Here is a 12704-nt window from a genome sequence, read left to right on the forward strand (position 1 = left end):
TAACCACCCCCCTGGTGGTGCCTAACCCTAACCATCCCCAGTGCACAAACACCCTTACACACAAACAATAATATATTTGATACAGTAAAATACTTCACTACAAATAACATTCATAGAATCATTTTTATATTTTTAATAGTATAGATAGCCTTACAATCACGTACGCATTAAAAATATAAATAGAAAAAGTTATATATTTAACAGAATAAATAGCCTTGCAATCACGTACGCATTAAACATCTTAAAATAACAGTAATACTAAAAGCGATATAGAAGTAAGATAAATCTGAAAACCATAATTTACGCATTATAATTCTGAAAACAAGCTTAATACCAAAAGAGATTAATTTGTAATAAGCTTGAAAATGATATTTCAGCATTATACTTATGAAAATAAATTTTAAAACTAAAATAAGTGTAAATGAAAATGTACTTATTACACTCCTGAAAGCGAAATTTAAAAACGATAAAATAAGTTAAACCGAAAGTCAAAACGAATTTGCGAACTATATTTGTAATCTTATTCTGTAAACGAAAAGTTTTGTTATCACGATCCCTGCAACTGCTAAAGTGAGGTACCCTAATGTCTGGTACCCTAATGTCTGGCGCCCAATAGCCGATATTTTGCATTGCACCCTTTTTGCTCATTAGCCACATGCAACTTTTTTTTTTTCCCCTGCTTCCGCCTGGCAGCCACTTGTAACTTTTCTTGCTATCTGCACGCTACTCCTGGCCTGTGTGGATTACCTCAAAATCACCAGCCAGTGAGACCTAGGTTCCTCCCTTCGTCCTCCAGGACGGCCCCTCCTGAGATTGTGTCAGTCTCCCCTCCCAAATCGGAAACACCTTAAGAGAATTAAAATAATTAATTGATGCAGTATAAATCCCACCTCCTCACAATCTCCCACAGTTTTTTGTTTGTTTCCCAGACTCTTCACGGAAGCACCTTGGATGTTCCTGCTGTGGGGGAGCCTGTTGGCACCTGCAGTATCTACATGTATTCTTTATTTTTCATTTTTTTTGGAGAGTGGTTTAGGTCAGTGCGGTGGTGCGACCTAGAAATGAGTAATACGGGCAGTTGCAGCTGTGCTCAGTTTGAAATGGAGAGGATTCGGTGGAATTTTTCTCTATTCGCCGCTCTCCTGGCTCTTGGCGCAGTACCGTCTCGCTACTTTCGGGTAGGCGCCTGATGTGAGGCATGCGAAAAGAATTTGAATGCGTCAATGTCAGGCGTCTGGAACGGCGCGTGCAGGCAGGGATAAGAGCCATCCCGGAAGAAGTGTAGTGCGGTTTTGTTGCATGCACTACAGCACGCCTCGCACAGACCCTGCAGTCTCTTGGGGGCTATAAAGCAGACTATGGAGCCCGTCCTTCAGACGCAGGAGTTGCCTTCAGCTGGTAACCCTGAGTAGACGGGATCTCGCCCAGCGGTAAGGCGCAGTGTTACTAATTCTTGTGACAAATGGTTGTTTAAACAATGTTAGTAATGCACTGTTTCTGGCCTGTATTATAAGTTGTCTTGGCAGAAACCAACTAAAAGCACCAAGAAATCTAAGAAGGGTGCTAACGGTGGTGACAGGCTACCTGAAAAAATGATTTGTGTGCATACATTTTCAGATAATTATATGCATGCATAGTTTATCTGTTAGCAGGTGTGCTTTACAGATTCTGAATGCAATGCCACTTTTTTACATCTAAATTATGTGCAAAGACTCATTGTTGACCTATTATGGAGGCTATGTGCAAGGATTGGCAGTGGCACATGGTTATTTTGATTGCAATTATGCATTTCAGATAAGAATTATGTGCAAGGATTGGCACATGGATATTCTGATTGCAATTATGCATTTCAAATAATTGTGTGCAAGGATTGGCACATGGATATTCTGATTGCAATTATGCATTTCAGATAATTGTGTGCAAGGATTGGTACATGGATATTCTGATTGCAATTATGCATTTCAGATAATTGTGTGCAAGGATTGGTACATGGATATTCTGATTGCAATTATGCATTTCAGATAATTGTGTGCAAGGATTGGCACATGGATATTCTGATTGCAATTATGCATTTCAGATAAGTTTTTGTGCAAGAATTGGCACATGGATATGCAATGATGCATTTCAAATAGGAATGGTGTGCAAGGGTTGGCACATGGATATTCTGATGACAATGGTGCATTTCAGATAGTAGTTATGTGCAGGGATTGGCACATAGTCTAGATGCAGGGTTCTGAATGCAATGCAGAATTTACAGGGAAAAAATATGCACAGAATCCTTCAGTTTGCAATGCTAATTTTCAGGTATCAATGGTGTGTAATAATTATACACATTTCTATTCGCAGTAGCAAGTGCTCCTTTCAGATGACTCTGATAGCAGGTGTGCTTTCAGAAAATAATTTTGTGCAGGGAATATGCACAGGAGTCAAGCTATTAGCAGAGGTGTGTTTACTTAGGTGCAGGGATTCTGCACATATACATTTGAATTGCAACACTGTTTTTCATATAAAGGTATGCAAGGTTTATGCATAAGTTATGCTGATGGCAAGTTTGCTTTTCATAAAGATTCTAAAAGTGGCGATAGCTAGTGTGGTGGTTAAGGGTGACACTGGGGACTGGGATTTATACCTTGGCTCTTCCTGTTCAGAAACTCTACACCTGTTCGGTAAGGAGTCCTTGGGCGAGGTTCTTTGGAACTGCTACTGCCTACTAAGCGTGCTTTAATGGCTGCAGCTCAGGTGCCTTCAGTCCATCTGGACAGAAGCGCAACAAAAAATGCTGAAGCAGCAATTCAGGATTCAATCCCAAATCTTTTGTTTTGAGGTCCATGGTGCTTCCTTTGTGGGTTACAAATGTTCCCAGGATCTTTATGAAAGATCATGATTACAATAGCAGCAATCTGAGTATACAGAAGATATTTTTTGAACTTTGCCTAGCTGCGAAAATGAAGGAAGACCGAAGATAATATTCAGGTTGTTTTTTTTCAACTCTAGAGTATTTAGGATGGATCGGCAGAAAAGATTGGATCAGAAGTACTCTGATATTTTTTTCAGAGCAAAGTCGGACACAGACAAGTTATGTCTTTACTTTTGCCTGTATTCCAGCTGTTGCTTAAGCACAAGCTGTCTACTAAATATTTCAAACAGCATTTCTATGTCAGTGGTTGGATAGAGAAATCAATCTGGATGTCAGATCCAGTGACACTCTCCCTAGAGTTGGACTTCTCAACCAAGTCTGTAATCGAATGGATTATAAAATCCATTTATTATGACAGATGCAAGACTCTGGAGTTGTACAGGGCATCTGGATCTCAATTACATACATGACAAGTATGCTTCACTGGAGAAAATATTCTCTTTGAACCTCTTGCAGTCTTGAGTGCTCTCCAGAAATGAAAGAATCAGTGGCTACTGTGCAGTGAGCAAGGTGATTCCTTGAGATCCGCTTATCTCAAAGGAAAGGATATTATTCTAGCACATTGGTTGAGTTGCAAACAACCATCTCAGAACTGGCGTCCAAACAAATATGTGACAAGTTGTAGCTACCTGGTTTCAGCTTGGAACAATGTTGTTCTTCCAGAGAGTGTGAACGTTTTTTGAAGCACTGGGGAGAGCATACGTTTTTGTTTGGATTCCCCCCCCCCCCCCCCCCCCCCTTTGAAGATAATAGGAAGTGTACTTCAAAGAGGGATGTAGGATCAGACCTCAGGTATTCTTTTTCTGCCAGACTGACCAAAACAGGTTTGGCATCTCCTATAGTCCTACCTTTGGTAAAGGTGCCATTGGTGTTTTTGCAGATCTTGGGTGATCTTTGTGAAGCAGGGTCAGGCCATTTCACAGTGGCCTCTCGTTATCTGAAGGTGTGGGCGGCTCATCCTGAAATGAGGCTGTCATTTGTCTGAAACAGTAACGCTATCGCTATACAGAAACCTCTTCTTTTATGTCTTTCTTGAACCTTTGCATGAAGTTTCTATTGAAGACTTAATCCTTAAATGTTCTTTTGGGGGTGACAGCGGCGGCCAGGTGTATTGGAGAAATACAGGGCCTATACACTTAACCACCATCCATCTCTGTCCTGGAGAATAGAATTGGTTTCAGGTTACCGCTCTTATTTCTACGAAAGTTAGGTCTGTTTTATCTAAACAGAACTTCTGTTTGGTTTCAGTATGCTGAAACGATATACTGTATATATCTGAGAACACTCAGTAATTGGTTAAAAGTATAACAATATCCAGAGAACGTGGAAGTACATTCTACTAGGGCTGTCTCCTATTCCTGGGCAGAAAGGAATTCTGTCATGTTGTTTCACAGTTGTGAAGCTACCACACGAGCCTCTTATGTCACGTTCATAAAGCTCTATCGTTTTGGATTTACCAAGAAATCAAGCCTTGGAGTGGTCCCGCCCTGAGAAGAGGTTGTATTCTAACTCTCATTGGTCACCTATTGTGGAGGCAAGCGGAAGCCAATAATTATGGTTACTGGTAGTTGGTTTTCCGTGTAGCCTCCACAACAAATGGATATACCCACCCAATTCAAACGATAAACCTCCTACTAATTCAAGGTAATATTCAATGCACTGAGGATAGCTAGGAGGAGGTGGTACTGGTATTACATCTTGTGCTTCCTGTCCCATTGGGAGGAACCAAGGACTGGAGAAATTCGACTAACCTTCTGATAGTTTTCGGAGGTACTAAAAGAGGAGTTTCGGGTCACTAGAGCTACGGTATCTAGACGGATTAAGAAGGTTATTACTCGTCTACTCAGAAGCTCAGGTAATAGCACCTGCTCATATTGCAGCACTCTCGACCAGATCTTTATCGACGTCATGGGCAGAAAGGTCGGGAGTCTCTTTGGAACAGATTGTCGGGCTGCGACAGGGTCCAGGCATTCGACATTTGTTAAGCATTACGAAGTGAAGCTCCTCTCCAGTCAGGACCAGACTTTTTGTTCGTAAGGTTCTGCAAGCAGTCATCCCACCCTAAGATAAATTTCTCGCTAAATCTCAGGAGGGGCCGTCCTGGAGGACGAAGGGAGGAAGTGCCGGCTGCTTACCTGGTAGCAGTGTTCCGGCAAGTCCTCCAGGACGGCCGCCTAGTTCCCAACCCTGACTTTTTAAACTTTTATTTATGAAGGGAGTGCGGTTCGTTATTCTTCTCTTTGCATAAACTGTGGGAGATTGTGAGGAGGTGGGATTTATACTGCATCAATTAATTATTTTAATTCTCTTAAGGTGTTTCCGATTTGGGAGGGGAGACTGACACAATCTCAGGAGGGGCCGTCCTGGAGGACTTGCCGGAACACTGCTACCAGGTAAGCAGCCGGCACTTTCCTCTGTAAGCTGCTGCCTGATCACTGAGGGAATTGCCTGTCATCTGTGACTTGCTTGTGCATGGCTGCAACACTACAGTATCCTCTAGGCTGCACAGAAATGTGGACAGAGAAGCACATTATCAGTACTGTAGCCTCAATAACTGGTGAGACCTATGTGTTCTGTGTAAGATGCTGCTTGATTATTGTATGCAAATCCCTGCATATTGAGTACAGTACTGCATTTTGATGTAACTCACAAGCTGTCTGGGGGAAAAAAACAGCTCTCAATTATTGAAAACTTCTAGGCCCGCTCCCTTGGAGTTTACTATGAAGGGATTCTACTATAAATGTAAAAAAGCATTGCTGTTCTATCCCTACCCAAAAAAACCTCAAAAGCCTTCAGTACTAGACATTAAACGAGTTATCAGGCGAAATGTAACAAAATAAGTGCTACTTATCCAGGGCTTCCTCCAGCCCCAAGCTCCCAGCATGTCCTTCGCCGCAGCTCCCTCCCGGTCCCCGGCGATGATGTCAGGCCGACCTCCAGGTCAGTCTGTACTGCGCCTGCGTGAGTGGCACTGTCAATCACCGCCACGTGGACCGGAGCGGACTGCGCAGGCGCAGAACTATTAGGAGCTTGGGACTGGAGGATGCCCCGGGTAAGTAGCACTTATTTTGTTACATTTCGCCTGATAGAACTCCTGTAGCCTCCCTGGCGGTATGGACGAGCTGAGTTCGTCCAGCAAAAACTTGCAAAAAACGTTAATGACGAGCTGAGCTCGTCCATGCCGACAGGGAGATTTCCTGTTTCTCTGCCCCGCCGGCTGCATTTTTTTCTTATCAGAGGGATTCCCCAGGATGGCTGGATGCCTGACTGCACGCTGTGGGTAGCGATCTATGCTACCCACAGCGTGCAGAACAAGCATCCAGCCACCCTAGGGAATCCCTGGGCAGCCAGCGGGGCAGAGAATGTGCGCTGGATCCCCCTGGTATGTGGAGGCTGTGCTGGCGGGGGATCCCCCTCTGTGCGGGCGGGGGGAACCCCTTTATATGGTGGCTGTTGCGGGCAGGGGATCCCCCTTCTATTGTGGCTGTTGCGGGCGGGGGGATCCCCCTCTGTGCGGGTGGGGGGATCCCCCTTCTATTGTGGCTGTTGCGGGCGGCCTATCCCCCTCCCTCCCGATGTCCCCCCTCCCATTCTCCTCCCCCCCCCCCCCTCTCTAAGCCCATTGAGTAAATAGATTTACTCACCGAGGGCTTTCTCCAGCGACGGCAGCAGCACTTCCTCCTCCATCTCCGAAGTCCCGGTCTCTGTACAGTTACATTACGAGGCTTGGTGACGTCACCAAGTCTCGTAATGTAACTGTACAGAGAACGAGACTTCGGAGATGGAGGAGGAAGTGCTGCTGCCGTCGCTGGAGAAAGCCCTCGGTGAGTAAATCTATTTACTCAATGGGCTTAGAGAGGGGGGGGGGGAGGAGATCGGGAGGGGGGACATCGGGAGGGAGGGGGAGGAGGGGGATAGGCCGCCCGCAACAACCACAATAGAAGGGGGATCCCCCACCCGCACAGAGGGGGATCCCCCGCCCGCAACAGCCACAATAGAAGGGGGATCCCCCCGCCCGCACAGAGGGGGATCCCCCGCCAGCACAGCCTCCACATACAAGGGGGATCCCCTGCACATTCTCTGCCCCGCTGGCTGCCCAGGGATTCCCTAGGGTGGCTGGATGCTTGTTCTGCACGCTGTGGGTAGCACAGATCGCTACCCACAGCGTGCTGGGGGGGGGGGAGGGGAGGATCGGGTGGGGGACATCTGGCTACCTATAAATCTGGCTAAACACCTGGCTCACTATATACCTGGCTAAACATCTGGCTCGCTATATACCTGGCTAAACACCTGGCTCACTATATACCTGGCTAACTATACTTGGCTAACTATACTTGGCTGCACATCTGGCTAACTATACCTGGCTGCACATCTTCTACCTATACATCTGGGTCTTATACTCACCATTGGCATGCTGATCCCTCGTCGCGTACCTCTGATAGCTTCCCCAGTGTCTTCTTCCATGTCCCTTGGCGGATTTTTCTTCTTCCTCAGCGATCACATGTCCCCCGTTGATCGGCGTTGATGACACCAGGGTCACACAGCGTCATCAACATCTTGCAGAAAACACTTTTTTTTTTTAAATTGAATTCAATACAATAATCTGTATTAACCACTTTGTCCTCCTTGACGTATAAAAACGTCAAGGACAGGCGCGCTCCCGCGGCCGATCGTGCACGCGCACTCCCGGCCGCGGAGTCGGTAGCCACGGAATCAATTTATCGGGCTATGGAGCCCGATCATTGATTCCTCTCCCCCGCTGAAAAAGCGACAGCTTCTCTCGGAAGCTTCGCTCTTTCTGAAGCTGTGTCCCTCTAAGCGTACATTGTACGCTTAGAGTGACGTCATGTAAAAAAAATCGAGATTGCAATCTTGTGGCCAAAAAGTAAAACTACAAGTAAATTCCCAAAAACATTACAATACACCAATATTTCCCCAAATAAAACACTTTTATATCCCACCCTCCCAAAAATGCCCACATAAAATGTTTAATAAAAAAAAACTAAAAAAACAAAATATCTATGTAAAGATGAAATATTTCTCTCTATTTTTTTTTTTTATAAGCTTGTAAATAGTGATGTATGCAAAACGGAAAAAATGCTCTTTTATTTCCAAATAAAATATTGTCGCGATACATTGTGATAGGGACATAATTTAAATGGTGAAATAACCGTGACAAATGGGCAATAACAATACGTGGGTTTTAATTATGGAGGCATGTATTATCTTAAAACTATAATGGCCGAAAACTGACAAATAATGAATTTTTTCATTTTTTTTTCTTATTCTTCCTGTTAAAATGCATTTACAGTAAAGTGGCTTTTAGGGCTCATTTCCACTATCGCGAATTCGCATGCGTTTTTCGCATGCAAATTCGCATAGCAATACAAGTGAATGGGACTGTTTCCACTTGTCAGGATTCCTGTGCGTTTTTCTGTGCAGAAAAAATTCGGATGGCAGAGCCATCAGAATTCGCATACCGCATACCGCTATGCGAATCGCATGCAATGCATTTAATAGGAAATTCGCATGCGGTTTAGGTATGCGAATTTTCATGCGAATTTTCATGCGAATTCGCATAGAAACAATGGAAAAAGCACTCCAGCACTGCCAAGGTTAAATTCGCATGCATCGTCATCCATGCGAATTCGCATGCGACTTCGCATGAAAATTCGCATGCACCCGCATGCGAAATTCGCATCCGCATGCGAATTGTTACCTCGGCGATTCGCACCGCACAAGTGGAAATGCAGCCTTAGCAAAATGTACCCCCCAAAGAAAGCCTAATTGGTGGCGGAAAAAACAAGATATAGATCAGTTCATTGAGATAAGTAGTGATAAAGTTATAGGCTAATGAATGGGAGGTGAACATTGCTCGGATGCATAAGCTGAAACCGACTGAGATGTTAAGTGGTTAAATTTAATATTAAAAAAAAATTGGTTGCAAAAAAAAATGGTTGCAAATTATTGGAAATTAATTGAAACACTTTTTGCACGGAAATCCTGGGGAAACTGAACGCCAGGGTGGTTAACCACTTCGCATCCAGATCTTCTTTTCCCCTTATGGACCAGAGCAGTTTTGACGCTTTAGCCATGTCCCTATTTAAACAGCCATAACTTTATCCCTACTCACGACACCTAAATGATCTAGGTATCGTTTGTTTCAGGACATACTAGACTTTCATAGGGGGGTATTTTTTTGACCCAGGAAAAAAAAATTCTATGCATTTTAATGGGAAAAAGAGGGGGGGGGGGGGGGGGCAGGAATGAAAAAATGCATTAATCCTTAGGTTTCACCAATTCTAGTAAAAAATAAAAAATGCTACAGTTGATAACAAACATGCCACCAGTATTACATTCCCCAAGGATAGATAGCCAGGCGTGTCCCCAGTATAGCCAGATGTGCCCCCCAATATCAGCCACCCAGTATAGCCAGATCTGTCCCCCGTATTTGCTAGCCCCCCAGATAGACAGATGTGCCCCCCGGAATAGGGCCCACCATTATAGCAAGATGTGTCCCCGGGATCAATGTTCCCCATTGTAGCCAGATGTGCCCCCAGGATTAGCGCCCCCTCCCCATTATAGCCAAATGTGCCCCCAGTGTTAGGTTATGGCCCCCAGGACCATCAGATGTGCTCCCCCATTATTCCCCACCCCCTGTTACCCTGATGGGCCCCCTTTTCGGAACACTACCCCCACCCTCCGTTATGGGAAGCCAGATTTGCCCCCCCACCTTACTACTCTGCCCCCTCCGTGGCCAGATCGATATAAAAATGCCCTTGCAAGCAGAATATTTCACCTTACCTGATTCCTGCGATCATCCTTCAGCCCCAGCTTCCATTCACCGCGGTGCACGCAGCCCTGTGATGCCGATCACCGGGTCCCGGCTTGATGAGGTCATCAAGCCGGTACCCGGATATTCAGCGTCACAGGGCTGAGTGAAGAGCGGTAAATGGAAGCTGGGGCTGAAGGATGATCGCAGGAACCAGGTAAGGTGAGAGATTCTGCTTGCAAGGGCATTTTTTTTTTAGGAGGGGGAGAGATGGAGGATCACCGCTGTTTGCTACAGCGGTGATCGTTCATCCGCAGGGGGGTCACTAATTGGCTACAAGGGAACATTTTCCCTTTCACCAATTAGTATTGCAGCTTTTAGTGCCGGGAGGTGCGCTCTGAAGTGCACCTGTTCCTGCACAACAGGGCTGCAAGCAGGTCATCTACGTGGCTGTGGCTTGGAGGGTGCCACAGATGACGTAGATATACTGTAGCAGTGGACAAAGTGGTAAAGTATGGTCAATGAGATGCCAAAAATTCCAAGTTGATGCTGGATTATGCAAATGTATGCATGTTTGAACAGATCAGTTAAATCCTATCAAAGTGGAGTATGATTTGGTATAAATTTGCGATCCAAATTTGCATAATGGTGCATCGACACAAAATCATTTGCCTCTCATTGACCATCCCTACCAGAGAAGGTTCAAGTTGCAGTTTAGTCTCTGGGCCATATGCAATTCTCTTTTTCACCTGAGTTTTCTCCTAGGAAATAATTTTTCATCTTTGATTTTAACCTGCTGAGTGGTCTGGACGAGCTCAGCTCGTCCAGTACCGCCGGAGCCTGCCGCTCAGGCCCTGCTGGGCCGATTTGGCTCAAATAAAAAGCAGCACACGCAGCCGGCACTTTGCCAGCCGCGTGTGCTACCTGATCGCCGCTGCAGCGCGGCGATCTGCCGCATGCAGCGGCGAAAGAGGGTCCCCCCCAGCCGCCTGAGCCCAGCGTAGCCGGAACAAAAAGTTCCGGCCAGCGCTAAGGGCTGGATCGGAGGCGGCTGACGTCAGGATGTCGGCTGACGTCCATGACGTCACTCCGCTCGTCGCCATGGCGATCAGAAGAACGCATCCGGAGCGCCCTCTAGTGGGCTTTCATGCAGCCAACTTTCAGTTGGCTGCATGAAATAGTTTTTTTTTTTATTAAAAAAAACCCCTCCCGCAGCCTCCCTGGCGATCTTAATAGAACGCCAGGGAGGTTAAATAACTTTCCAGTACTTTTCAACTAAAAAAAAAAAAAAGTACCAGTTCTTGCCTTCCGGGGGCTTAACCTCCCTGGCGTTCTATTTCCCCAGGATTTCCGTGCAAGAAGTGGTTCAATTAATTTCCAATCATTTTAAACTTTTTTTTTTGCAATCATTTTTTTTTATTTGGTCGGGATCCCCCTTCTGGGGGGGGGGGGGGGGGGGGGGTGTCCCTGTTCTTTTCAGGCTGTTGGTGGCCTTTGGGGACCCCCCTTCTGGGCAGGGAGGGGGGCCCTGTCCTTTGCAGGCTGTGGGGTGTCCCCATTCTATGCTGGCTGGTAGTGGCCGGTGGGGACCCCCCTTCTGGGCAGGGAGGGGGGCCCTGTCCTTTGCAGGCTGTGGGGTGTCCCCATTTTATGCTGGCTGGTAGTGGCCGGTGGGGACCCCCCTTCTGGGCAGGGAGGGGGGCCCTGTCCTTTGCGGGCTGTGGGGTGTCCCCATTCTATGCTGGCTGGTAGTGGCCGATGGGGACCCCCCTTCTGGGCGGGGGGGGTGTCCCCGTCCTTTGCGGGCTGTGGGTGGCCTTTCCCTCCCTCTTCCCATTCCCAGTGCAAGCCCCCCCTTCCCCCTGAACCCCTTCCCTCGGTGTGAGTCCTGTTCTACTCACCCAGGCTGTCTCCAGCGGCGGCGGCGCAGAATCCCTTCTTCCTCCATCCCCGAAGTCTCATGCTCTGTGTAATTACCGCTACGAGGCTTGGTGACGTCACTGAGCCTCGTAGCAGTAACGTCACAGGCCGGGACTTCGGCGTTAGAGAAAGAAGGGATTCTGCTGGCGCCGCTGGAGACAGCCTGGTGAGTAGAACAGGACTCACACCGAGGGAAGGGGTTCAGGGGGAAGGGGGGGCTTGCATGGGGGATGGGAGGGGGGAGGGAAAGGCCACCCACAGCCCGCAAAGGACCAGGACACCCCCCCCCCTCCGCCCAGAAGGGGGGTCCCCGCCGGCCACCCACAGCCTGCAAAGGACCAGGACACCCTCCCGCCCAGAAGGGGGGTCCCCGCCGGCCACTACCAGCCAGCATAGAACGGGACACCCCCCCCCCCCTTGCTGCACAGAGGGGATCCCCGCCGGCCACTACCAGCCCGCATAGGGAATCCCCCTGCACAGAGTGGACACCCGTCCGCACACATAGGGGGAATCCTTGCACGCAGCACATTCTCTGCCCCGCCAGCTGCACAGGGATTCCCCAGGGTGGCTGGATGCTTGTTCTGTATGCTGGGGGTAGCACAGATCGCTACCCACAGCGTGCAGTCAGGCATCCAGCCATCCTGGGGAATCCCTCTGATGAGGGAAAATTGCAGCGGGCGGTGCAGAGAAACAGGAAATCTCCCTGGCGGTATTGACGAGCTCAGCTCGTCCAAAACACCTTCAGCAAGTTTTTGCTGGACGAGCTGAGCTCGTCCAGAACGCTAGGGAGGTTAAAAGGCATTTTTTTACAAGTTTAAAAATATCACCTAGGAGAAAACTCGGGTGAAGAAGTGAATTGCATATGGCCCCTCTGTAAGCTGTAAGGGCCCGTTCAGATCACAAATGCGGATGGCCATGCGTGCGGAACGCGTGCGGACCGCAACGCGTACGAACGCATGGCCATCCGAGTTTGTGTGCGTTGCGTGGCTGATCCCATCACTGAAAAGTGAATGGGACAGCCACGCGTTTTAGCAAAATCTGCGTGCAGCATGCGTTCCCGGACCGCACAGGTCCGGAACGCATGCAGTGTGAACA

This window comes from Hyperolius riggenbachi, chromosome 3, assembly GCF_040937935.1.
Source record: "Hyperolius riggenbachi isolate aHypRig1 chromosome 3, aHypRig1.pri, whole genome shotgun sequence".
Classification (NCBI taxonomy): Eukaryota; Metazoa; Chordata; class Amphibia; order Anura; family Hyperoliidae; genus Hyperolius; species Hyperolius riggenbachi.